The 27,148-nt window shown below is 35.5% G+C and overlaps 16 non-coding genes and 1 pseudogene across 16 annotated transcripts; all 17 read left to right on the top strand.

The window, feature by feature from the left end:
- Window positions 1-697: 697 nt before the first annotated feature.
- On the top strand, window positions 698-861 carry LOC134698166 (U1 spliceosomal RNA). Its single transcript, XR_010103136.1, has one exon. It is a non-coding gene; the product is annotated as a U1 spliceosomal RNA (small nuclear RNA).
- A 1,129-nt stretch (window positions 862-1,990) lies between these two features.
- Window positions 1,991-2,154, top strand: LOC134698165 (U1 spliceosomal RNA). The gene has a single exon (XR_010103135.1). It is a non-coding gene; the product is annotated as a U1 spliceosomal RNA (small nuclear RNA).
- Window positions 2,155-3,283: 1,129 nt separating this feature from the next.
- LOC134698164 (U1 spliceosomal RNA) lies at window positions 3,284-3,447 on the top strand. The gene has a single exon (XR_010103134.1). It is a non-coding gene; the product is annotated as a U1 spliceosomal RNA (small nuclear RNA).
- Window positions 3,448-4,576: 1,129 nt separating this feature from the next.
- Window positions 4,577-4,740, top strand: LOC134698163 (U1 spliceosomal RNA). The gene has a single exon (XR_010103133.1). It is a non-coding gene; the product is annotated as a U1 spliceosomal RNA (small nuclear RNA).
- Window positions 4,741-5,869: 1,129 nt separating this feature from the next.
- On the top strand, window positions 5,870-6,033 carry LOC134698161 (U1 spliceosomal RNA). Its single transcript, XR_010103131.1, has one exon. It is a non-coding gene; the product is annotated as a U1 spliceosomal RNA (small nuclear RNA).
- Window positions 6,034-7,162: 1,129 nt separating this feature from the next.
- Window positions 7,163-7,326, top strand: LOC134698435 (U1 spliceosomal RNA). The gene has a single exon (XR_010103392.1). It is a non-coding gene; the product is annotated as a U1 spliceosomal RNA (small nuclear RNA).
- Window positions 7,327-8,451: 1,125 nt separating this feature from the next.
- LOC134698160 (U1 spliceosomal RNA) lies at window positions 8,452-8,615 on the top strand. Its single transcript, XR_010103130.1, has one exon. It is a non-coding gene; the product is annotated as a U1 spliceosomal RNA (small nuclear RNA).
- Window positions 8,616-14,975: 6,360 nt separating this feature from the next.
- Window positions 14,976-15,110, top strand: LOC134698473 (U1 spliceosomal RNA; annotated as a pseudogene).
- A 1,129-nt stretch (window positions 15,111-16,239) lies between these two features.
- LOC134698159 (U1 spliceosomal RNA) lies at window positions 16,240-16,403 on the top strand. Its single transcript, XR_010103129.1, has one exon. It is a non-coding gene; the product is annotated as a U1 spliceosomal RNA (small nuclear RNA).
- A 1,129-nt stretch (window positions 16,404-17,532) lies between these two features.
- LOC134698158 (U1 spliceosomal RNA) lies at window positions 17,533-17,696 on the top strand. Its single transcript, XR_010103128.1, has one exon. It is a non-coding gene; the product is annotated as a U1 spliceosomal RNA (small nuclear RNA).
- Window positions 17,697-18,825: 1,129 nt separating this feature from the next.
- On the top strand, window positions 18,826-18,989 carry LOC134698157 (U1 spliceosomal RNA). Its single transcript, XR_010103127.1, has one exon. It is a non-coding gene; the product is annotated as a U1 spliceosomal RNA (small nuclear RNA).
- A 1,129-nt stretch (window positions 18,990-20,118) lies between these two features.
- LOC134698544 (U1 spliceosomal RNA) lies at window positions 20,119-20,282 on the top strand. The gene has a single exon (XR_010103490.1). It is a non-coding gene; the product is annotated as a U1 spliceosomal RNA (small nuclear RNA).
- Window positions 20,283-21,411: 1,129 nt separating this feature from the next.
- On the top strand, window positions 21,412-21,575 carry LOC134698543 (U1 spliceosomal RNA). Its single transcript, XR_010103489.1, has one exon. It is a non-coding gene; the product is annotated as a U1 spliceosomal RNA (small nuclear RNA).
- Window positions 21,576-22,704: 1,129 nt separating this feature from the next.
- Window positions 22,705-22,868, top strand: LOC134698542 (U1 spliceosomal RNA). The gene has a single exon (XR_010103488.1). It is a non-coding gene; the product is annotated as a U1 spliceosomal RNA (small nuclear RNA).
- Window positions 22,869-23,997: 1,129 nt separating this feature from the next.
- LOC134698541 (U1 spliceosomal RNA) lies at window positions 23,998-24,161 on the top strand. The gene has a single exon (XR_010103487.1). It is a non-coding gene; the product is annotated as a U1 spliceosomal RNA (small nuclear RNA).
- Window positions 24,162-25,290: 1,129 nt separating this feature from the next.
- LOC134698540 (U1 spliceosomal RNA) lies at window positions 25,291-25,454 on the top strand. The gene has a single exon (XR_010103486.1). It is a non-coding gene; the product is annotated as a U1 spliceosomal RNA (small nuclear RNA).
- Window positions 25,455-26,582: 1,128 nt separating this feature from the next.
- Window positions 26,583-26,746, top strand: LOC134698538 (U1 spliceosomal RNA). The gene has a single exon (XR_010103484.1). It is a non-coding gene; the product is annotated as a U1 spliceosomal RNA (small nuclear RNA).
- Window positions 26,747-27,148: the final 402 nt, after the last annotated feature.

Raw genomic sequence — 27,148 nt, 5'->3', positions numbered from 1 at the left:
TATACCGGGTAAATTGCATAAGAGGAAAATACGTGCATTTGATGAAAAGTGATGCCGTATTTTATTTGCCTGGCTATATTGAAAAAGCGGAAACTGCATGTGCAGCATGGACGGATTCAAGAAATAATCTCGCGACCTTTGTCGCCCTCCTTTATCAATTTCAAACGCAAATGATTGCTTTGCCGTCGATTTTTTTCCCTCGCACCAAATTGAATAAATTTGATTTTAAAATTTTGCGCGTACACTGTAAAAATGGTAACTGAATACGAAACAGAAGCAAACAGTGTTGTATGAACGAAAGGCAGTTACGAAATTGAAGCGACGAAAGAGGGAAAAACAATAAAGTTCTTGTTGAATTTTTTTTAATTTATTGCGGAGGAGTGAATTGTAAACTATTGATATTCCGTGTGAAAGCATCATGGCGATCTGAACGTACATAGTACGTTTTTAATCCACAGAGTTATCCTACTTTATTTGGTCCCTTTCAACAAATCGTCCTGAAAAAGTGTCCCGGTCTTTAATACACCAACGTGTTTCAATGAAATCAGTGGAAGGAGGCAAATGGCTCTCGATGCGAAGTCGATTTTTTTTATTGTATGTTTTAAACTGATGTATCGGCTGACTATAATATGTTCGAATACCTCTTTATAAAGTTACTCCTGATTTACTCAAATGGACAAATGTCAGATATCCAAGCATACTTACCTGGTACAGGGAGCACCGTGATCAAAAAGGCGGTCTCCCCAGGTCGAGGCCTTTCCATTGCACTCCGGTTAGGCTGAAGCCTGCGATTGCCCCAAATGTGGGCAACTCGGGTACGCAATTTTTTAGTGTGGGGGACTGCGTTCGCGCTATCCCCTGTTAATATATCAAATGTAAAGAGAAGTTCCCAATAAATCCTAAAACTTGAAACTGTTGTTAAACTTTTTCTTTGGTACGCTGAGACTGTTCAGGAGTAGCGTAAATTGTGATCGCAAACCGGTTTTCCACTCTTTTGTTTCATATCATTGTATTTCATCAATTTGAGTATACGATATAAAGAAGCAAATTAATTTCTCAGTCACACAACTTGGTTTCTACACTTCATATCAGTAAGTTTTGTTTTAAATTATTATCTCGTCATCCGTAAATTTCAAGTTTTGCCTCTCCATTTAAGTAACATGACAAAAAATCCGCTTGTTACAAGTAAAAACTATAAATTAAGTTTGAAAGCTTATTCAATTTGCTTTACGATGAAAACAAGTTTTTGGTTGGCAAATTATTTTTTCTATTTGAAATAATATGAAATTCAACTATACCGGGTAAATTGCATAAGAGGAAAATACGTGCATTTGATGAAAAGTGATGCCGTATTTTATTTGCCTGGCTATATTGAAAAAGCGGAAACTGCATGTGCAGCATGGACGGATTCAAGAAATAATCTCGCGACCTTTGTCGCCCTCCTTTATCAATTTCAAACGCAAATGATTGCTTTGCCGTCGATTTTTTTCCCTCGCACCAAATTGAATAAATTTGATTTTAAAATTTTGCGCGTACACTGTAAAAATGGTAACTGAATACGAAACAGAAGCAAACAGTGTTGTATGAACGAAAGGCAGTTACGAAATTGAAGCGACGAAAGAGGGAAAAACAATAAAGTTCTTGTTGAATTTTTTTTAATTTATTGCGGAGGAGTGAATTGTAAACTATTGATATTCCGTGTGAAAGCATCATGGCGATCTGAACGTACATAGTACGTTTTTAATCCACAGAGTTATCCTACTTTATTTGGTCCCTTTCAACAAATCGTCCTGAAAAAGTGTCCCGGTCTTTAATACACCAACGTGTTTCAATGAAATCAGTGGAAGGAGGCAAATGGCTCTCGATGCGAAGTCGATTTTTTTTATTGTATGTTTTAAACTGATGTATCGGCTGACTATAATATGTTCGAATACCTCTTTATAAAGTTACTCCTGATTTACTCAAATGGACAAATGTCAGATATCCAAGCATACTTACCTGGTACAGGGAGCACCGTGATCAAAAAGGCGGTCTCCCCAGGTCGAGGCCTTTCCATTGCACTCCGGTTAGGCTGAAGCCTGCGATTGCCCCAAATGTGGGCAACTCGGGTACGCAATTTTTTAGTGTGGGGGACTGCGTTCGCGCTATCCCCTGTTAATATATCAAATGTAAAGAGAAGTTCCCAATAAATCCTAAAACTTGAAACTGTTGTTAAACTTTTTCTTTGGTACGCTGAGACTGTTCAGGAGTAGCGTAAATTGTGATCGCAAACCGGTTTTCCACTCTTTTGTTTCATATCATTGTATTTCATCAATTTGAGTATACGATATAAAGAAGCAAATTAATTTCTCAGTCACACAACTTGGTTTCTACACTTCATATCAGTAAGTTTTGTTTTAAATTATTATCTCGTCATCCGTAAATTTCAAGTTTTGCCTCTCCATTTAAGTAACATGACAAAAAATCCGCTTGTTACAAGTAAAAACTATAAATTAAGTTTGAAAGCTTATTCAATTTGCTTTACGATGAAAACAAGTTTTTGGTTGGCAAATTATTTTTTCTATTTGAAATAATATGAAATTCAACTATACCGGGTAAATTGCATAAGAGGAAAATACGTGCATTTGATGAAAAGTGATGCCGTATTTTATTTGCCTGGCTATATTGAAAAAGCGGAAACTGCATGTGCAGCATGGACGGATTCAAGAAATAATCTCGCGACCTTTGTCGCCCTCCTTTATCAATTTCAAACGCAAATGATTGCTTTGCCGTCGATTTTTTTCCCTCGCACCAAATTGAATAAATTTGATTTTAAAATTTTGCGCGTACACTGTAAAAATGGTAACTGAATACGAAACAGAAGCAAACAGTGTTGTATGAACGAAAGGCAGTTACGAAATTGAAGCGACGAAAGAGGGAAAAACAATAAAGTTCTTGTTGAATTTTTTTTAATTTATTGCGGAGGAGTGAATTGTAAACTATTGATATTCCGTGTGAAAGCATCATGGCGATCTGAACGTACATAGTACGTTTTTAATCCACAGAGTTATCCTACTTTATTTGGTCCCTTTCAACAAATCGTCCTGAAAAAGTGTCCCGGTCTTTAATACACCAACGTGTTTCAATGAAATCAGTGGAAGGAGGCAAATGGCTCTCGATGCGAAGTCGATTTTTTTTATTGTATGTTTTAAACTGATGTATCGGCTGACTATAATATGTTCGAATACCTCTTTATAAAGTTACTCCTGATTTACTCAAATGGACAAATGTCAGATATCCAAGCATACTTACCTGGTACAGGGAGCACCGTGATCAAAAAGGCGGTCTCCCCAGGTCGAGGCCTTTCCATTGCACTCCGGTTAGGCTGAAGCCTGCGATTGCCCCAAATGTGGGCAACTCGGGTACGCAATTTTTTAGTGTGGGGGACTGCGTTCGCGCTATCCCCTGTTAATATATCAAATGTAAAGAGAAGTTCCCAATAAATCCTAAAACTTGAAACTGTTGTTAAACTTTTTCTTTGGTACGCTGAGACTGTTCAGGAGTAGCGTAAATTGTGATCGCAAACCGGTTTTCCACTCTTTTGTTTCATATCATTGTATTTCATCAATTTGAGTATACGATATAAAGAAGCAAATTAATTTCTCAGTCACACAACTTGGTTTCTACACTTCATATCAGTAAGTTTTGTTTTAAATTATTATCTCGTCATCCGTAAATTTCAAGTTTTGCCTCTCCATTTAAGTAACATGACAAAAAATCCGCTTGTTACAAGTAAAAACTATAAATTAAGTTTGAAAGCTTATTCAATTTGCTTTACGATGAAAACAAGTTTTTGGTTGGCAAATTATTTTTTCTATTTGAAATAATATGAAATTCAACTATACCGGGTAAATTGCATAAGAGGAAAATACGTGCATTTGATGAAAAGTGATGCCGTATTTTATTTGCCTGGCTATATTGAAAAAGCGGAAACTGCATGTGCAGCATGGACGGATTCAAGAAATAATCTCGCGACCTTTGTCGCCCTCCTTTATCAATTTCAAACGCAAATGATTGCTTTGCCGTCGATTTTTTTCCCTCGCACCAAATTGAATAAATTTGATTTTAAAATTTTGCGCGTACACTGTAAAAATGGTAACTGAATACGAAACAGAAGCAAACAGTGTTGTATGAACGAAAGGCAGTTACGAAATTGAAGCGACGAAAGAGGGAAAAACAATAAAGTTCTTGTTGAATTTTTTTTAATTTATTGCGGAGGAGTGAATTGTAAACTATTGATATTCCGTGTGAAAGCATCATGGCGATCTGAACGTACATAGTACGTTTTTAATCCACAGAGTTATCCTACTTTATTTGGTCCCTTTCAACAAATCGTCCTGAAAAAGTGTCCCGGTCTTTAATACACCAACGTGTTTCAATGAAATCAGTGGAAGGAGGCAAATGGCTCTCGATGCGAAGTCGATTTTTTTTATTGTATGTTTTAAACTGATGTATCGGCTGACTATAATATGTTCGAATACCTCTTTATAAAGTTACTCCTGATTTACTCAAATGGACAAATGTCAGATATCCAAGCATACTTACCTGGTACAGGGAGCACCGTGATCAAAAAGGCGGTCTCCCCAGGTCGAGGCCTTTCCATTGCACTCCGGTTAGGCTGAAGCCTGCGATTGCCCCAAATGTGGGCAACTCGGGTACGCAATTTTTTAGTGTGGGGGACTGCGTTCGCGCTATCCCCTGTTAATATATCAAATGTAAAGAGAAGTTCCCAATAAATCCTAAAACTTGAAACTGTTGTTAAACTTTTTCTTTGGTACGCTGAGACTGTTCAGGAGTAGCGTAAATTGTGATCGCAAACCGGTTTTCCACTCTTTTGTTTCATATCATTGTATTTCATCAATTTGAGTATACGATATAAAGAAGCAAATTAATTTCTCAGTCACACAACTTGGTTTCTACACTTCATATCAGTAAGTTTTGTTTTAAATTATTATCTCGTCATCCGTAAATTTCAAGTTTTGCCTCTCCATTTAAGTAACATGACAAAAAATCCGCTTGTTACAAGTAAAAACTATAAATTAAGTTTGAAAGCTTATTCAATTTGCTTTACGATGAAAACAAGTTTTTGGTTGGCAAATTATTTTTTCTATTTGAAATAATATGAAATTCAACTATACCGGGTAAATTGCATAAGAGGAAAATACGTGCATTTGATGAAAAGTGATGCCGTATTTTATTTGCCTGGCTATATTGAAAAAGCGGAAACTGCATGTGCAGCATGGACGGATTCAAGAAATAATCTCGCGACCTTTGTCGCCCTCCTTTATCAATTTCAAACGCAAATGATTGCTTTGCCGTCGATTTTTTTCCCTCGCACCAAATTGAATAAATTTGATTTTAAAATTTTGCGCGTACACTGTAAAAATGGTAACTGAATACGAAACAGAAGCAAACAGTGTTGTATGAACGAAAGGCAGTTACGAAATTGAAGCGACGAAAGAGGGAAAAACAATAAAGTTCTTGTTGAATTTTTTTTAATTTATTGCGGAGGAGTGAATTGTAAACTATTGATATTCCGTGTGAAAGCATCATGGCGATCTGAACGTACATAGTACGTTTTTAATCCACAGAGTTATCCTACTTTATTTGGTCCCTTTCAACAAATCGTCCTGAAAAAGTGTCCCGGTCTTTAATACACCAACGTGTTTCAATGAAATCAGTGGAAGGAGGCAAATGGCTCTCGATGCGAAGTCGATTTTTTTTATTGTATGTTTTAAACTGATGTATCGGCTGACTATAATATGTTCGAATACCTCTTTATAAAGTTACTCCTGATTTACTCAAATGGACAAATGTCAGATATCCAAGCATACTTACCTGGTACAGGGAGCACCGTGATCAAAAAGGCGGTCTCCCCAGGTCGAGGCCTTTCCATTGCACTCCGGTTAGGCTGAAGCCTGCGATTGCCCCAAATGTGGGCAACTCGGGTACGCAATTTTTTAGTGTGGGGGACTGCGTTCGCGCTATCCCCTGTTAATATATCAAATGTAAAGAGAAGTTCCCAATAAATCCTAAAACTTGAAACTGTTGTTAAACTTTTTCTTTGGTACGCTGAGACTGTTCAGGAGTAGCGTAAATTGTGATCGCAAACCGGTTTTCCACTCTTTTGTTTCATATCATTGTATTTCATCAATTTGAGTATACGATATAAAGAAGCAAATTAATTTCTCAGTCACACAACTTGGTTTCTACACTTCATATCAGTAAGTTTTGTTTTAAATTATTATCTCGTCATCCGTAAATTTCAAGTTTTGCCTCTCCATTTAAGTAACATGACAAAAAATCCGCTTGTTACAAGTAAAAACTATAAATTAAGTTTGAAAGCTTATTCAATTTGCTTTACGATGAAAACAAGTTTTTGGTTGGCAAATTATTTTTTCTATTTGAAATAATATGAAATTCAACTATACCGGGTAAATTGCATAAGAGGAAAATACGTGCATTTGATGAAAAGTGATGCCGTATTTTATTTGCCTGGCTATATTGAAAAAGCGGAAACTGCATGTGCAGCATGGACGGATTCAAGAAATAATCTCGCGACCTTTGTCGCCCTCCTTTATCAATTTCAAACGCAAATGATTGCTTTGCCGTCGATTTTTTTCCCTCGCACCAAATTGAATAAATTTGATTTTAAAATTTTGCGCGTACACTGTAAAAATGGTAACTGAATACGAAACAGAAGCAAACAGTGTTGTATGAACGAAAGGCAGTTACGAAATTGAAGCGACGAAAGAGGGAAAAACAATAAAGTTCTTGTTGAATTTTTTTTAATTTATTGCGGAGGAGTGAATTGTAAACTATTGATATTCCGTGTGAAAGCATCATGGCGATCTGAACGTACATAGTACGTTTTTAATCCACAGAGTTATCCTACTTTATTTGGTCCCTTTCAACAAATCGTCCTGAAAAAGTGTCCCGGTCTTTAATACACCAACGTGTTTCAATGAAATCAGTGGAAGGAGGCAAATGGCTCTCGATGCGAAGTCGATTTTTTTTATTGTATGTTTTAAACTGATGTATCGGCTGACTATAATATGTTCGAATACCTCTTTATAAAGTTACTCCTGATTTACTCAAATGGACAAATGTCAGATATCCAAGCATACTTACCTGGTACAGGGAGCATCGTGATCAAAAAGGCGGTCTCCCCAGGTCGAGGCCTTTCCATTGCACTCCGGTTAGGCTGAAGCCTGCGATTGCCCCAAATGTGGGCAACTCGGGTACGCAATTTTTTAGTGTGGGGGACTGCGTTCGCGCTATCCCCTGTTAATATATCAAATGTAAAGAGAAGTTCCCAATAAATCCTAAAACTTGAAACTGTTGTTAAACTTTTTCTTTGGTACGCTGAGACTGTTCAGGAGTAGCGTAAATTGTGATCGCAAACCGGTTTTCCACTCTTTTGTTTCATATCATTGTATTTCATCAATTTGAGTATACGATATAAAGAAGCAAATTAATTTCTCAGTCACACAACTTGGTTTCTACACTTCATATCAGTAAGTTTTGTTTTAAATTATTATCTCGTCATCCGTAAATTTCAAGTTTTGCCTCTCCATTTAAGTAACATGACAAAAAATCCGCTTGTTACAAGTAAAAACTATAAATTAAGTTTGAAAGCTTATTCAATTTGCTTTACGATGAAAACAAGTTTTTGGTTGGCAAATTATTTTTTCTATTTGAAATAATATGAAATTCAACTATACCGGGTAAATTGCATAAGAGGAAAATACGTGCATTTGATGAAAAGTGATGCCGTATTTTATTTGCCTGGCTATATTGAAAAAGCGGAAACTGCATGTGCAGCATGGACGGATTCAAGAAATAATCTCGCGACCTTTGTCGCCCTCCTTTATCAATTTCAAACGCAAATGATTGCTTTGCCGTCGATTTTTTTCCCTCGCACCAAATTGAATAAATTTGATTTTAAAATTTTGCGCGTACACTGTAAAAATGGTAACTGAATACGAAACAGAAGCAAACAGTGTTGTATGAACGAAAGGCAGTTACGAAATTGAAGCGACGAAAGAGGGAAAAACAATAAAGTTCTTGTTGAATTTTTTTTAATTTATTGCGGAGGAGTGAATTGTAAACTATTGATATTCCGTGTGAAAGCATCATGGCGATCTGAACGTACATAGTACGTTTTTAATCCACAGAGTTATCCTACTTTATTTGGTCCCTTTCAACAAATCGTCCTGAAAAAGTGTCCCGGTCTTTAATACACCAACGTGTTTCAATGAAATCAGTGGAGGCAAATGGCTCTCGATGCGAAGTCGATTTTTTTTATTGTATGTTTTAAACTGATGTATCGGCTGACTATAATATGTTCGAATACCTCTTTATAAAGTTACTCCTGATTTACTCAAATGGACAAATGTCAGATATCCAAGCATACTTACCTGGTACAGGGAGCACCGTGATCAAAAAGGCGGTCTCCCCAGGTCGAGGCCTTTCCATTGCACTCCGGTTAGGCTGAAGCCTGCGATTGCCCCAAATGTGGGCAACTCGGGTACGCAATTTTTTAGTGTGGGGGACTGCGTTCGCGCTATCCCCTGTTAATATATCAAATGTAAAGAGAAGTTCCCAATAAATCCTAAAACTTGAAACTGTTGTTAAACTTTTTCTTTGGTACGCTGAGACTGTTCAGGAGTAGCGTAAATTGTGATCGCAAACCGGTTTTCCACTCTTTTGTTTCATATCATTGTATTTCATCAATTTGAGTATACGATATAAAGAAGCAAATTAATTTCTCAGTCACACAACTTGGTTTCTACACTTCATATCAGTAAGTTTTGTTTTAAATTATTATCTCGTCATCCGTAAATTTCAAGTTTTGCCTCTCCATTTAAGTAACATGACAAAAAATCCGCTTGTTACAAGTAAAAACTATAAATTAAGTTTGAAAGCTTATTCAATTTGCTTTACGATGAAAACAAGTTTTTGGTTGGCAAATTATTTTTTCTATTTGAAATAATATGAAATTCAACTATACCGGGTAAATTGCATAAGAGGAAAATACGTGCATTTGATGAAAAGTGATGCCGTATTTTATTTGCCTGGCTATATTGAAAAAGCGGAAACTGCATGTGCAGCATGGACGGATTCAAGAAATAATCTCGCGACCTTTGTCGCCCTCCTTTATCAATTTCAAACGCAAATGATTGCTTTGCCGTCGATTTTTTTCCCTCGCACCAAATTGAATAAATTTGATTTTAAAATTTTGCGCGTACACTGTAAAAATGGTAACTGAATACGAAACAGAAGCAAACAGTGTTGTATGAACGAAAGGCAGTTACGAAATTGAAGCGACGAAAGAGGGAAAAACAATAAAGTTCTTGTTGAATTTTTTTTAATTTATTGCGGAGGAGTGAATTGTAAACTATTGATATTCCGTGTGAAAGCATCATGGCGATCTGAACGTACATAGTACGTTTTTAATCCACAGAGTTATCCTACTTTATTTGGTCCCTTTCAACAAATCGTCCTGAAAAAGTGTCCCGGTCTTTAATACACCAACGTGTTTCAATGAAATCAGTGGAAGGAGGCAAATGGCTCTCGATGCGAAGTCGATTTTTTTTATTGTATGTTTTAAACTGATGTATCGGCTGACTATAATATGTTCGAATACCTCTTTATAAAGTTACTCCTGATTTACTCAAATGGACAAATGTCAGATATCCAAGCATACTTACCTGGTACAGGGAGCACCGTGATCAAAAAGGCGGTCTCCACTACAATATCCAGGTGATTGACGGTGTCGGCTTCGCGGCCGCCCGTCTAAGAATTATGGACCATTATGTTAACGCTGATGTTATGAGGAGAACGTTGCGGGCGAAATTTGTCAATACGAAGGTCAACACTCGTGGACAAGTTTTGGAGGCTTTAGAAGGTATGTTGGCGACCAGAGAGCTTGTGGCTATCTACAAGACCGGCGAAGGGGCGGAATGGTATCTGACTTTCGCCACAGATAGCCAGACGGAGGAATTTGGTGACGGACAGAGAAGGGGCCTAGCCAACGGGAGCGGTGCTGTGTATTTAGACAGGATAGATCGTAGAGTGGTCAAATTTAAGATTCACTGGTTTCCTTTGCATCTTAGGAAGGAGCTGGTCGCTGAGTGGTTGGAGCGATATGGGACCGCCATTCAAATTGAAGAGGAAACTATGGAATATGGAGGGTTGAAATTGAAGACCGGGGCCCTGAAAGGCATTATGAAGAGTACCGAGGAGCAGTACATGTTAATACCTTACAAAGGAATGGTATACAACCGGCAAGTTCTGGTCACAGTTTTGGGTAGACAGCCTGTCTGCCTAAAGTGTGGCCAGAAAGGACACCAGAGGTCGAACTGCCCCCGGAATGGCCAGAATACCACCACCAAGAAGAGCTATGCCGAGTCGGCGAGGGCAGGGTTGGAAGAAGGAAGCGGTGAAAGCACTCCGTTGAGTGTCGATGTACCGCGTACGAGTGGCAGTGAAGGGTCAACAGGGCGACCCGATGTACTTCTTAGCAGTGAAGGGTCCCCTGCGCGGCCCGATGGACTGACCACCAGTAGCGGTGAAGGCACTCAACCGAGTGCTGATGTACCTTTTAGCAGTGAAGGTCCTGGGGAGGACCGATGTACTGATAGCAGTGAAGATCCGCCCCAGGATCGAGGTACTGAAGAGATGGACTTGTCCGGAAAAACCAGGAAGAGGGGGAGAGACGATGGAAACACGGAGGATGATGAAGACACCAGTAAGAAGATAGTGAAGGAAGAACAAGAGAGGACAGGACCATTAGCCTTACCTATCAGATGTATTGGGACAATTGATGTTGACTAACTTTTTATACCTTATGGACTATGTATGTATTTTGATTATTCCCCTTGAAATAACTGCCCTTCTGTCCACGGACTTTGATTTAGATTATCCTTTTATAACCTTTTATAGGTGTATTTTGTCTTATTTTTATAGTATTTATAATTTTGATATTGATATATTGTTTATATATATCTATTTTCATATGGTTATATTCAATAGTATTATAGAACCATTTTATGGTCTTTATAAAGTTACATTCTTTTGTCTCTTATATTTAAAACCTGTGTTCAAAATACTACTCACCTGTCTATTTTATTTCTATTGTATTATTTTGATAAAGTGCATGTACCTGTTTGTCCACTTTATATTTTCACTGTCAGGGCATTTAAATTCTTCTCATGTTAAAAGTACAAATTCATATTTTTCATTTTATACTTTACCTGTAATTAATATATTACCTGTAATTATTTATTTATCCATCTATCTGTATGATTGTTTTTTATACTTACCTTTAAATGACTATATCTGAAAAAGAAAATAAAATTAACGTAGCATCATTAAATGTTAATGGTCTACTTAACGTTAAATGTCAATATGCTTTGAAAGATTTTTGTTTGAGAAATAATTTTCACATTTTATTTTTGCAAGAAACACATGTTTCAAATTCAACTATTAGTAATGAATTAAATACCTATTTTGATATGTATAGATGTTTTTGGAACTTCGGCTCAAACTTTAGCCGTGGAACCGCTATCTTTATTTCACATTCTATTGATTTTGTAATTGTTAAATACCATCGAGATTTAGATGGAAGATTTCAATATGTAGATGTTAAAATTGACAATGTTTTATATCGTTTATTTAATGTTTACGCACCTAATGAAAGTAGTGAAAGAAAACAATTTTTTGATGATATTTATCCTTTTGTTATGACACAGAGTTATAAAATATTTGGCGGTGATTTTAATTGTATTGTTAATACTAAACTAGATAAGATTGGTGGTAATGTTAATAGAGGTTTAGATGGTGCAGATAAACTAAAATCTATTGTACTAGATTTTGAACTTTTTGATATTTATAGAACTTTATATCCTAACCAGGTAAATGTTACCTGGCGGAGTCCAAATGTTTCTTGTCGCTTAGACAGAATTTATCTATCGACAGATTTAAAACCTAATGTAAATCGTTGTATTAATTTACCTTTTTCTTTTTCTGACCATGATTGCGTGTTTATGTCTATAAATAACGTGACTGAGGTCAAGAATGGGAACGGTTATTGGAAACTGAACAACTCTATATTGTCAGATAAACTTTTTTGTATTAAGTTTAGAGAATGGTTTATTGAATTTAGTGATGGTTTAGATATATGTATTGATGTATGGGATTATTTTAAAGAAAATATTAAAACTTTTTGTATTGATTATTGTAAAAAGAAAAATAGAATTAAACATGCTGTTATTAAAGATTTAGAGAAGAGATATTTTAGGTTGTGTAAATTGGAGAGCAAGTCTCCAGGTAATTATTTTGAACAAATTAGTGTTTTGAAAGATGAGATTAAACAATATTATTTAAATGACTTTAGAGGTTCACAAATAAGAGGTAAAGCGAAACTTTTAGACAATAGTGAACGTGTTACAAAATATTTTTTTCAAAGAGAAGTGAAGAAAGGTAAAAAGAAAAAGATTTCTGAAATTAGAAAAGATGGTGTCATTTTTGATAAACAGATTGATATTATGAAACAATTTGAAGATTTTTATACAGAGTTATTTACAAATGAACCTATTGATAAAGATGTTATGGATTTTTTCTTAGAAGATTTACCTGTTTTAGATGATTTTGATATGAATTTATGTGAGACTCCTATTATTATTGATGAAATTGTAACCTCTTTAAAAGGTATGGAAAACAATAAGTCACCCGGTCCGGATGGCTTATCAAAAGAATTTTATCTTACATTTATAGATATTTTTGGTCCTATGTTATTGTCATTATATGAAAATATTTTTTCTGAGAATACTTTGTCTGATTCTCAGAAACTAAGTTATATTACTTTAATATGTAAAGATAGTGCTAAGCATTATGATGTTAAATTCTACCGTCCTATTAGTTTGTTGAATATTGATGTTAAAATTTTAAGTAAAATTATATGTACTAGAATGGGCCTAGTGTCTGATAAGATTATAGGTATAGACCAAACTTGTGCATTAAGAGGTCGCTCTATATTAGATAATGCTCACTTGCATCGTAATATTGTTGATTATATAAACCAGAAAAATTTAAAATGTGCTTTTGTTTCTTTAGATCAAGAGAAAGCTTTTGATAAAATTGTACATGAATTTATGTTTAAAGTTTTAGAAAAATTTAATTTTGGACCCAATTTGATAAAATGGGTTAAAATATTGTATAATGATTTGTCATCTTGTATTCTTGTTAATAATTTTATTTCTAATCCTGTAAAGATAACTCGCTCTGTAAAACAAGGGTGCAGTTTATCTCCTTTATTATACATATTATGTTTAGAACCATTTATTAGAAAAGTTATTAAAGATAAAGATATTGTAGGTATTAATTTACCTGGTACTTGTGATAATTGTAAGATTTCTGTTTTTGCTGATGATAGCACTGGTATTTTAACTACTGATAAAAGTATTACTAAATTTTTGTATTTGATTGATTTATATGGTAAAGGTACTGGTTCCAAGTTGAACAAAACTAAAACCAAAGGTATTTGGTTAGGTGCTTGGAAAGATAGAAAAGATAATTATAGATTTGGAATCGATTTTGTCGATAGTATGAAAATTATTGGTATTAAAACTGGTAATAATATTACCCAAGATGATATTTGGCATCCTATTTTTATTAAATTTGAAAAAATGTTGAATATGTGGAGATTTAGAAGTTTGTCTTTATTAGAAAAATCATTGATTATTAATGTATTAGCATGTTCTAAAATATGGTATGTAGGAAGTGTTTTATTTATGTCGAAGTATTATATTCAAAAGTTTCAAAGATGTATTTTTCAATTTATATGGAATGGTAAAGTAGAAATGTTGAGTAGAAATAATATGTACTTAGATAAACCACGTGGTGGTTTAAATGTTATTAATATAAATTGTAAGCTGAAAGCGTTACGCTTGAAGCATTTAGGTGATATTATAAATAGTCGACAGGTAAAGTTTGTAAAATTTTCTATTTATTGGGTTGGATTCACATTACGATTTTATAATGATGAATTCAGGTCTTTAAATATACCACATAGTGAATACATTTCACCTTTTTATCAAAAGTGTATTGATGTTTATACAGATTGTGATAATAGTGATATAAGGGGAGTAACCACAAAAGTTTTGTATAAATTGTTACTGGAGAGTTTTGATTATACTCCTAAGATAGTTGAAAAAAATCCAGATGTAGAATTTACACCTGTTTTTAAAAATGTATTTGATAAATTTATGGATAGATTTTCTAGAGATGTGATATTTAAAATTGTTCATGGTATTTTACCAATTAATAATTTATTGTTTAATCATAATGTATATAAAAGTAATAGATGCACTTTTTGTGCAAGAGAACCAGAAACTTTAAAGCACCTTTTTTGTGACTGTGTTCAAATTAAAGTATTGTTTTCTTTAATTAAGAATTGGATTTTTTCATTGTCTAATGGCATGTTGCTGTTAGACTTTGAACATATTTTATTTAGAAACATTATTGTAACCGGTAAAAAGTTAAAAAGTGTTATACTGTTATTAATTGGATTGTATTGTAAAACCATTTGGATTGTTCGTAATTGGAAAAAGTTTGATAGAAAACATGTGTTACCCAATGATATTTATATATTCTTTCTACAACAGTTAAGATTACGTATTTTAGCAGATTTTGAACGTTTTCCTTTGGAAAAATTTATTGAATTTTGGTGTATATCGGATTTATTTTGTAAAGTTGAAGATGAAGAGTTAGTGATAACCTTCTTCTAATATTATATTGTGTATAATTTGATTGTTAATATTCATGATATTTGTATTTCATATTACAATGTACAATGTATTATCTGTGATATTTCTGTTTTAACATAATTGTACTATGTATATGATTTATTGAATAAAGTGTTTGAAATATAAAAAAAAAAAAGGTCTCCCCAGGTCGAGGCCTTTCCATTGCACTCCGGTTAGGCTGAAGCCTGCGATTGCCCCAAATGTGGGCAACTCGGGTACGCAATTTTTTAGTGTGGGGGACTGCGTTCGCGCTATCCCCTGTTAATATATCAAATGTAAAGAGAAGTTCCCAATAAATCCTAAAACTTGAAACTGTTGTTAAACTTTTTCTTTGGTACGCTGAGACTGTTCAGGAGTAGCGTAAATTGTGATCGCAAACCGGTTTTCCACTCTTTTGTTTCATATCATTGTATTTCATCAATTTGAGTATACGATATAAAGAAGCAAATTAATTTCTCAGTCACACAACTTGGTTTCTACACTTCATATCAGTAAGTTTTGTTTTAAATTATTATCTCGTCATCCGTAAATTTCAAGTTTTGCCTCTCCATTTAAGTAACATGACAAAAAATCCGCTTGTTACAAGTAAAAACTATAAATTAAGTTTGAAAGCTTATTCAATTTGCTTTACGATGAAAACAAGTTTTTGGTTGGCAAATTATTTTTTCTATTTGAAATAATATGAAATTCAACTATACCGGGTAAATTGCATAAGAGGAAAATACGTGCATTTGATGAAAAGTGATGCCGTATTTTATTTGCCTGGCTATATTGAAAAAGCGGAAACTGCATGTGCAGCATGGACGGATTCAAGAAATAATCTCGCGACCTTTGTCGCCCTCCTTTATCAATTTCAAACGCAAATGATTGCTTTGCCGTCGATTTTTTTCCCTCGCACCAAATTGAATAAATTTGATTTTAAAATTTTGCGCGTACACTGTAAAAATGGTAACTGAATACGAAACAGAAGCAAACAGTGTTGTATGAACGAAAGGCAGTTACGAAATTGAAGCGACGAAAGAGGGAAAAACAATAAAGTTCTTGTTGAATTTTTTTTAATTTATTGCGGAGGAGTGAATTGTAAACTATTGATATTCCGTGTGAAAGCATCATGGCGATCTGAACGTACATAGTACGTTTTTAATCCACAGAGTTATCCTACTTTATTTGGTCCCTTTCAACAAATCGTCCTGAAAAAGTGTCCCGGTCTTTAATACACCAACGTGTTTCAATGAAATCAGTGGAAGGAGGCAAATGGCTCTCGATGCGAAGTCGATTTTTTTTATTGTATGTTTTAAACTGATGTATCGGCTGACTATAATATGTTCGAATACCTCTTTATAAAGTTACTCCTGATTTACTCAAATGGACAAATGTCAGATATCCAAGCATACTTACCTGGTACAGGGAGCACCGTGATCAAAAAGGCGGTCTCCCCAGGTCGAGGCCTTTCCATTGCACTCCGGTTAGGCTGAAGCCTGCGATTGCCCCAAATGTGGGCAACTCGGGTACGCAATTTTTTAGTGTGGGGGACTGCGTTCGCGCTATCCCCTGTTAATATATCAAATGTAAAGAGAAGTTCCCAATAAATCCTAAAACTTGAAACTGTTGTTAAACTTTTTCTTTGGTACGCTGAGACTGTTCAGGAGTAGCGTAAATTGTGATCGCAAACCGGTTTTCCACTCTTTTGTTTCATATCATTGTATTTCATCAATTTGAGTATACGATATAAAGAAGCAAATTAATTTCTCAGTCACACAACTTGGTTTCTACACTTCATATCAGTAAGTTTTGTTTTAAATTATTATCTCGTCATCCGTAAATTTCAAGTTTTGCCTCTCCATTTAAGTAACATGACAAAAAATCCGCTTGTTACAAGTAAAAACTATAAATTAAGTTTGAAAGCTTATTCAATTTGCTTTACGATGAAAACAAGTTTTTGGTTGGCAAATTATTTTTTCTATTTGAAATAATATGAAATTCAACTATACCGGGTAAATTGCATAAGAGGAAAATACGTGCATTTGATGAAAAGTGATGCCGTATTTTATTTGCCTGGCTATATTGAAAAAGCGGAAACTGCATGTGCAGCATGGACGGATTCAAGAAATAATCTCGCGACCTTTGTCGCCCTCCTTTATCAATTTCAAACGCAAATGATTGCTTTGCCGTCGATTTTTTTCCCTCGCACCAAATTGAATAAATTTGATTTTAAAATTTTGCGCGTACACTGTAAAAATGGTAACTGAATACGAAACAGAAGCAAACAGTGTTGTATGAACGAAAGGCAGTTACGAAATTGAAGCGACGAAAGAGGGAAAAACAATAAAGTTCTTGTTGAATTTTTTTTAATTTATTGCGGAGGAGTGAATTGTAAACTATTGATATTCCGTGTGAAAGCATCATGGCGATCTGAACGTACATAGTACGTTTTTAATCCACAGAGTTATCCTACTTTATTTGGTCCCTTTCAACAAATCGTCCTGAAAAAGTGTCCCGGTCTTTAATACACCAACGTGTTTCAATGAAATCAGTGGAAGGAGGCAAATGGCTCTCGATGCGAAGTCGATTTTTTTTATTGTATGTTTTAAACTGATGTATCGGCTGACTATAATATGTTCGAATACCTCTTTATAAAGTTACTCCTGATTTACTCAAATGGACAAATGTCAGATATCCAAGCATACTTACCTGGTACAGGGAGCACCGTGATCAAAAAGGCGGTCTCCCCAGGTCGAGGCCTTTCCATTGCACTCCGGTTAGGCTGAAGCCTGCGATTGCCCCAAATGTGGGCAACTCGGGTACGCAATTTTTTAGTGTGGGGGACTGCGTTCGCGCTATCCCCTGTTAATATATCAAATGTAAAGAGAAGTTCCCAATAAATCCTAAAACTTGAAACTGTTGTTAAACTTTTTCTTTGGTACGCTGAGACTGTTCAGGAGTAGCGTAAATTGTGATCGCAAACCGGTTTTCCACTCTTTTGTTTCATATCATTGTATTTCATCAATTTGAGTATACGATATAAAGAAGCAAATTAATTTCTCAGTCACACAACTTGGTTTCTACACTTCATATCAGTAAGTTTTGTTTTAAATTATTATCTCGTCATCCGTAAATTTCAAGTTTTGCCTCTCCATTTAAGTAACATGACAAAAAATCCGCTTGTTACAAGTAAAAACTATAAATTAAGTTTGAAAGCTTATTCAATTTGCTTTACGATGAAAACAAGTTTTTGGTTGGCAAATTATTTTTTCTATTTGAAATAATATGAAATTCAACTATACCGGGTAAATTGCATAAGAGGAAAATACGTGCATTTGATGAAAAGTGATGCCGTATTTTATTTGCCTGGCTATATTGAAAAAGCGGAAACTGCATGTGCAGCATGGACGGATTCAAGAAATAATCTCGCGACCTTTGTCGCCCTCCTTTATCAATTTCAAACGCAAATGATTGCTTTGCCGTCGATTTTTTTCCCTCGCACCAAATTGAATAAATTTGATTTTAAAATTTTGCGCGTACACTGTAAAAATGGTAACTGAATACGAAACAGAAGCAAACAGTGTTGTATGAACGAAAGGCAGTTACGAAATTGAAGCGACGAAAGAGGGAAAAACAATAAAGTTCTTGTTGAATTTTTTTTAATTTATTGCGGAGGAGTGAATTGTAAACTATTGATATTCCGTGTGAAAGCATCATGGCGATCTGAACGTACATAGTACGTTTTTAATCCACAGAGTTATCCTACTTTATTTGGTCCCTTTCAACAAATCGTCCTGAAAAAGTGTCCCGGTCTTTAATACACCAACGTGTTTCAATGAAATCAGTGGAAGGAGGCAAATGGCTCTCGATGCGAAGTCGATTTTTTTTATTGTATGTTTTAAACTGATGTATCGGCTGACTATAATATGTTCGAATACCTCTTTATAAAGTTACTCCTGATTTACTCAAATGGACAAATGTCAGATATCCAAGCATACTTACCTGGTACAGGGAGCACCGTGATCAAAAAGGCGGTCTCCCCAGGTCGAGGCCTTTCCATTGCACTCCGGTTAGGCTGAAGCCTGCGATTGCCCCAAATGTGGGCAACTCGGGTACGCAATTTTTTAGTGTGGGGGACTGCGTTCGCGCTATCCCCTGTTAATATATCAAATGTAAAGAGAAGTTCCCAATAAATCCTAAAACTTGAAACTGTTGTTAAACTTTTTCTTTGGTACGCTGAGACTGTTCAGGAGTAGCGTAAATTGTGATCGCAAACCGGTTTTCCACTCTTTTGTTTCATATCATTGTATTTCATCAATTTGAGTATACGATATAAAGAAGCAAATTAATTTCTCAGTCACACAACTTGGTTTCTACACTTCATATCAGTAAGTTTTGTTTTAAATTATTATCTCGTCATCCGTAAATTTCAAGTTTTGCCTCTCCATTTAAGTAACATGACAAAAAATCCGCTTGTTACAAGTAAAAACTATAAATTAAGTTTGAAAGCTTATTCAATTTGCTTTACGATGAAAACAAGTTTTTGGTTGGCAAATTATTTTTTCTATTTGAAATAATATGAAATTCAACTATACCGGGTAAATTGCATAAGAGGAAAATACGTGCATTTGATGAAAAGTGATGCCGTATTTTATTTGCCTGGCTATATTGAAAAAGCGGAAACTGCATGTGCAGCATGGACGGATTCAAGAAATAATCTCGCGACCTTTGTCGCCCTCCTTTATCAATTTCAAACGCAAATGATTGCTTTGCCGTCGATTTTTTTCCCTCGCACCAAATTGAATAAATTTGATTTTAAAATTTTGCGCGTACACTGTAAAAATGGTAACTGAATACGAAACAGAAGCAAACAGTGTTGTATGAACGAAAGGCAGTTACGAAATTGAAGCGACGAAAGAGGGAAAAACAATAAAGTTCTTGTTGAATTTTTTTTAATTTATTGCGGAGGAGTGAATTGTAAACTATTGATATTCCGTGTGAAAGCATCATGGCGATCTGAACGTACATAGTACGTTTTTAATCCACAGAGTTATCCTACTTTATTTGGTCCCTTTCAACAAATCGTCCTGAAAAAGTGTCCCGGTCTTTAATACACCAACGTGTTTCAATGAAATCAGTGGAAGGAGGCAAATGGCTCTCGATGCGAAGTCGATTTTTTTTATTGTATGTTTTAAACTGATGTATCGGCTGACTATAATATGTTCGAATACCTCTTTATAAAGTTACTCCTGATTTACTCAAATGGACAAATGTCAGATATCCAAGCATACTTACCTGGTACAGGGAGCACCGTGATCAAAAAGGCGGTCTCCCCAGGTCGAGGCCTTTCCATTGCACTCCGGTTAGGCTGAAGCCTGCGATTGCCCCAAATGTGGGCAACTCGGGTACGCAATTTTTTAGTGTGGGGGACTGCGTTCGCGCTATCCCCTGTTAATATATCAAATGTAAAGAGAAGTTCCCAATAAATCCTAAAACTTGAAACTGTTGTTAAACTTTTTCTTTGGTACGCTGAGACTGTTCAGGAGTAGCGTAAATTGTGATCGCAAACCGGTTTTCCACTCTTTTGTTTCATATCATTGTATTTCATCAATTTGAGTATACGATATAAAGAAGCAAATTAATTTCTCAGTCACACAACTTGGTTTCTACACTTCATATCAGTAAGTTTTGTTTTAAATTATTATCTCGTCATCCGTAAATTTCAAGTTTTGCCTCTCCATTTAAGTAACATGACAAAAAATCCGCTTGTTACAAGTAAAAACTATAAATTAAGTTTGAAAGCTTATTCAATTTGCTTTACGATGAAAACAAGTTTTTGGTTGGCAAATTATTTTTTCTATTTGAAATAATATGAAATTCAACTATACCGGGTAAATTGCATAAGAGGAAAATACGTGCATTTGATGAAAAGTGATGCCGTATTTTATTTGCCTGGCTATATTGAAAAAGCGGAAACTGCATGTGCAGCATGGACGGATTCAAGAAATAATCTCGCGACCTTTGTCGCCCTCCTTTATCAATTTCAAACGCAAATGATTGCTTTGCCGTCGATTTTTTTCCCTCGCACCAAATTGAATAAATTTGATTTTAAAATTTTGCGCGTACACTGTAAAAATGGTAACTGAATACGAAACAGAAGCAAACAGTGTTGTATGAACGAAAGGCAGTTACGAAATTGAAGCGACGAAAGAGGGAAAAACAATAAAGTTCTTGTTGAATTTTTTTTAATTTATTGCGGAGGAGTGAATTGTAAACTATTGATATTCCGTGTGAAAGCATCATGGCGATCTGAACGTACATAGTACGTTTTTAATCCACAGAGTTATCCTACTTTATTTGGTCCCTTTCAACAAATCGTCCTGAAAAAGTGTCCCGGTCTTTAATACACCAACGTGTTTCAATGAAATCAGTGGAAGGAGGCAAATGGCTCTCGATGCGAAGTCGATTTTTTTTATTGTATGTTTTAAACTGATGTATCGGCTGACTATAATATGTTCGAATACCTCTTTATAAAGTTACTCCTGATTTACTCAAATGGACAAATGTCAGATATCCAAGCATACTTACCTGGTACAGGGAGCACCGTGATCAAAAAGGCGGTCTCCCCAGGTCGAGGCCTTTCCATTGCACTCCGGTTAGGCTGAAGCCTGCGATTGCCCCAAATGTGGGCAACTCGGGTACGCAATTTTTTAGTGTGGGGGACTGCGTTCGCGCTATCCCCTGTTAATATATCAAATGTAAAGAGAAGTTCCCAATAAATCCTAAAACTTGAAACTGTTGTTAAACTTTTTCTTTGGTACGCTGAGACTGTTCAGGAGTAGCGTAAATTGTGATCGCAAACCGGTTTTCCACTCTTTTGTTTCATATCATTGTATTTCATCAATTTGAGTATACGATATAAAGAAGCAAATTAATTTCTCAGTCACACAACTTGGTTTCTACACTTCATATCAGTAAGTTTTGTTTTAAATTATTATCTCGTCATCCGTAAATTTCAAGTTTTGCCTCTCCATTTAAGTAACATGACAAAAAATCCGCTTGTTACAAGTAAAAACTATAAATTAAGTTTGAAAGCTTATTCAATTTGCTTTACGATGAAAACAAGTTTTTGGTTGGCAAATTATTTTTTCTATTTGAAATAATATGAAATTCAACTATACCGGGTAAATTGCATAAGAGGAAAATACGTGCATTTGATGAAAAGTGATGCCGTATTTTATTTGCCTGGCTATATTGAAAAAGCGGAAACTGCATGTGCAGCATGGACGGATTCAAGAAATAATCTCGCGACCTTTGTCGCCCTCCTTTATCAATTTCAAACGCAAATGATTGCTTTGCCGTCGATTTTTTTCCCTCGCACCAAATTGAATAAATTTGATTTTAAAATTTTGCGCGTACACTGTAAAAATGGTAACTGAATACGAAACAGAAGCAAACAGTGTTGTATGAACGAAAGGCAGTTACGAAATTGAAGCGACGAAAGAGGGAAAAACAATAAAGTTCTTGTTGAATTTTTTTTAATTTATTGCGGAGGAGTGAATTGTAAACTATTGATATTCCGTGTGAAAGCATCATGGCGATCTGAACGTACATAGTACGTTTTTAATCCACAGAGTTATCCTACTTTATTTGGTCCCTTTCAACAAATCGTCCTGAAAAAGTGTCCCGGTCTTTAATACACCAACGTGTTTCAATGAAATCAGTGGAAGGAGGCAAATGGCTCTCGATGCGAAGTCGATTTTTTTTATTGTATGTTTTAAACTGATGTATCGGCTGACTATAATATGTTCGAATACCTCTTTATAAAGTTACTCCTGATTTACTCAAATGGACAAATGTCAGATATCCAAGCATACTTACCTGGTACAGGGAGCACCGTGATCAAAAAGGCGGTCTCCCCAGGTCGAGGCCTTTCCATTGCACTCCGGTTAGGCTGAAGCCTGCGATTGCCCCAAATGTGGGCAACTCGGGTACGCAATTTTTTAGTGTGGGGGACTGCGTTCGCGCTATCCCCTGTTAATATATCAAATGTAAAGAGAAGTTCCCAATAAATCCTAAAACTTGAAACTGTTGTTAAACTTTTTCTTTGGTACGCTGAGACTGTTCAGGAGTAGCGTAAATTGTGATCGCAAACCGGTTTTCCACTCTTTTGTTTCATATCATTGTATTTCATCAATTTGAGTATACGATATAAAGAAGCAAATTAATTTCTCAGTCACACAACTTGGTTTCTACACTTCATATCAGTAAGTTTTGTTTTAAATTATTATCTCGTCATCCGTAAATTTCAAGTTTTGCCTCTCCATTTAAGTAACATGACAAAAAATCCGCTTGTTACAAGTAAAAACTATAAATTAAGTTTGAAAGCTTATTCAATTTGCTTTACGATGAAAACAAGTTTTTGGTTGGCAAATTATTTTTTCTATTTGAAATAATATGAAATTCAACTATACCGGGTAAATTGCATAAGAGGAAAATACGTGCATTTGATGAAAAGTGATGCCGTATTTTATTTGCCTGGCTATATTGAAAAAGCGGAAACTGCATGTGCAGCATGGACGGATTCAAGAAATAATCTCGCGACCTTTGTCGCCCTCCTTTATCAATTTCAAACGCAAATGATTGCTTTGCCGTCGATTTTTTTCCCTCGCACCAAATTGAATAAATTTGATTTTAAAATTTTGCGCGTACACTGTAAAAATGGTAACTGAATACGAAACAGAAGCAAACAGTGTTGTATGAACGAAAGGCAGTTACGAAATTGAAGCGACGAAAGAGGGAAAAACAATAAAGTTCTTGTTGAATTTTTTTTAATTTATTGCGGAGGAGTGAATTGTAAACTATTGATATTCCGTGTGAAAGCATCATGGCGATCTGAACGTACATAGTACGTTTTTAATCCACAGAGTTATCCTACTTTATTTGGTCCCTTTCAACAAATCGTCCTGAAAAAGTGTCCCGGTCTTTAATACACCAACGTGTTTCAATGAAATCAGTGGAAGGAGGCAAATGGCTCTCGATGCGAAGTCGATTTTTTTTATTGTATGTTTTAAACTGATGTATCGGCTGACTATAATATGTTCGAATACCTCTTTATAAAGTTACTCCTGATTTACTCAAATGGACAAATGTCAGATATCCAAGCATACTTACCTGGTACAGGGAGCACCGTGATCAAAAAGGCGGTCTCCCCAGGTCGAGGCCTTTCCATTGCACTCCGGTTAGGCTGAAGCCTGCGATTGCCCCAAATGTGGGCAACTCGGGTACGCAATTTTTTAGTGTGGGGGACTGCGTTCGCGCTATCCCCTGTTAATATATCAAATGTAAAGAGAAGTTCCCAATAAATCCTAAAACTTGAAACTGTTGTTAAACTTTTTCTTTGGTACGCTGAGACTGTTCAGGAGTAGCGTAAATTGTGATCGCAAACCGGTTTTCCACTCTTTTGTTTCATATCATTGTATTTCATCAATTTGAGTATACGATATAAAGAAGCAAATTAATTTCTCAGTCACACAACTTGGTTTCTACACTTCATATCAGTAAGTTTTGTTTTAAATTATTATCTCGTCATCCGTAAATTTCAAGTTTTGCCTCTCCATTTAAGTAACATGACAAAAAATCCGCTTGTTACAAGTAAAAACTATAAATTAAGTTTGAAAGCTTATTCAATTTGCTTTACGATGAAAACAAGTTTTTGGTTGGCAAATTATTTTTTCTATTTGAAATAATATGAAATTCAACTATACCGGGTAAATTGCATAAGAGGAAAATACGTGCATTTGATGAAAAGTGATGCCGTATTTTATTTGCCTGGCTATATTGAAAAAGCGGAAACTGCATGTGCAGCATGGACGGATTCAAGAAATAATCTCGCGACCTTTGTCGCCCTCCTTTATCAATTTCAAACGCAAATGATTGCTTTGCCGTCGATTTTTTTCCCTCGCACCAAATTGAATAAATTTGATTTTAAAATTTTGCGCGTACACTGTAAAAATGGTAACTGAATACGAAACAGAAGCAAACAGTGTTGTATGAACGAAAGGCAGTTACGAAATTGAAGCGACGAAAGAGGGAAAAACAATAAAGTTCTTGTTGAATTTTTTTTAATTTATTGCGGAGGAGTGAATTGTAAACTATTGATATTCCGTGTGAAAGCATCATGGCGATCTGAACGTACATAGTACGTTTTTAATCCACAGAGTTATCCTACTTTATTTGGTCCCTTTCAACAAATCGTCCTGAAAAAGTGTCCCGGTCTTTAATACACCAACGTGTTTCAATGAAATCAGTGGAAGGAGGCAAATGGCTCTCGATGCGAAGTCGATTTTTTTTATTGTATGTTTTAAACTGATGTATCGGCTGACTATAATATGTTCGAATACCTCTTTATAAAGTTACTCCTGATTTACTCAAATGGACAAATGTCAGATATCCAAGCATACTTACCTGGTACAGGGAGCACCGTGATCAAAAAGGCGGTCTCCCCAGGTCGAGGCCTTTCCATTGCACTCCGGTTAGGCTGAAGCCTGCGATTGCCCCAAATGTGGGCAACTCGGGTACGCAATTTTTTAGTGTGGGGGACTGCGTTCGCGCTATCCCCTGTTAATATATCAAATGTAAAGAGAAGTTCCCAATAAATCCTAAAACTTGAAACTGTTGTTAAACTTTTTCTTTGGTACGCTGAGACTGTTCAGGAGTAGCGTAAATTGTGATCGCAAACCGGTTTTCCACTCTTTTGTTTCATATCATTGTATTTCATCAATTTGAGTATACGATATAAAGAAGCAAATTAATTTCTCAGTCACACAACTTGGTTTCTACACTTCATATCAGTAAGTTTTGTTTTAAATTATTATCTCGTCATCCGTAAATTTCAAGTTTTGCCTCTCCATTTAAGTAACATGACAAAAAATCCGCTTGTTACAAGTAAAAACTATAAATTAAGTTTGAAAGCTTATTCAATTTGCTTTACGATGAAAACAAGTTTTTGGTTGGCAAATTATTTTTTCTATTTGAAATAATATGAAATTCAACTATACCGGGTAAATTGCATAAGAGGAAAATACGTGCATTTGATGAAAAGTGATGCCGTATTTTATTTGCCTGGCTATATTGAAAAAGCGGAAACTGCATGTGCAGCATGGACGGATTCAAGAAATAATCTCGCGACCTTTGTCGCCCTCCTTTATCAATTTCAAACGCAAATGATTGCTTTGCCGTCGATTTTTTTCCCTCGCACCAAATTGAATAAATTTGATTTTAAAATTTTGCGCGTACACTGTAAAAATGGTAACTGAATACGAAACAGAAGCAAACAGTGTTGTATGAACGAAAGGCAGTTACGAAATTGAAGCGACGAAAGAGGGAAAAACAATAAAGTTCTTGTTGAATTTTTTTTAATTTATTGCGGAGGAGTGAATTGTAAACTATTGATATTCCGTGTGAAAGCATCATGGCGATCTGAACGTACATAGTACGTTTTTAATCCACAGAGTTATCCTACTTTATTTGGTCCCTTTCAACAAATCGTCCTGAAAAAGTGTCCCGGTCTTTAATACACCAACGTGTTTCAATGAAATCAGTGGAAGGAGGCAAATGGCTCTCGATGCGAAGTCGATTTTTTTATTGTATGTTTTAAACTGATGTATCGGCTGACTATAATATGTTCGAATACCTCTTTATAAAGTTACTCCTGATTTACTCAAATGGACAAATGTCAGATATCCAAGCATACTTACCTGGTACAGGGAGCACCGTGATCAAAAAGGCGGTCTCCCCAGGTCGAGGCCTTTCCATTGCACTCCGGTTAGGCTGAAGCCTGCGATTGCCCCAAATGTGGGCAACTCGGGTACGCAATTTTTTAGTGTGGGGGACTGCGTTCGCGCTATCCCCTGTTAATATATCAAATGTAAAGAGAAGTTCCCAATAAATCCTAAAACTTGAAACTGTTGTTAAACTTTTTCTTTGGTACGCTGAGACTGTTCAGGAGTAGCGTAAATTGTGATCGCAAACCGGTTTTCCACTCTTTTGTTTCATATCATTGTATTTCATCAATTTGAGTATACGATATAAAGAAGCAAATTAATTTCTCAGTCACACAACTTGGTTTCTACACTTCATATCAGTAAGTTTTGTTTTAAATTATTATCTCGTCATCCGTAAATTTCAAGTTTTGCCTCTCCATTTAAGTAACATGACAAAAAATCCGCTTGTTACAAGTAAAAACTATAAATTAAGTTTGAAAGCTTATTCAATTTGCTTTACGATGAAAACAAGTTTTTGGTTGGCAAATTATT

The sequence above is a fragment of the Mytilus trossulus genome, chromosome 14 (genome assembly GCF_036588685.1).
Source record: "Mytilus trossulus isolate FHL-02 chromosome 14, PNRI_Mtr1.1.1.hap1, whole genome shotgun sequence".
Taxonomy (NCBI): domain Eukaryota; kingdom Metazoa; phylum Mollusca; class Bivalvia; order Mytilida; family Mytilidae; genus Mytilus; species Mytilus trossulus.
The sequence above is the reverse complement of the archived record's forward strand: the minus strand, read 5'-3'. Positions and strand labels throughout refer to the sequence as shown.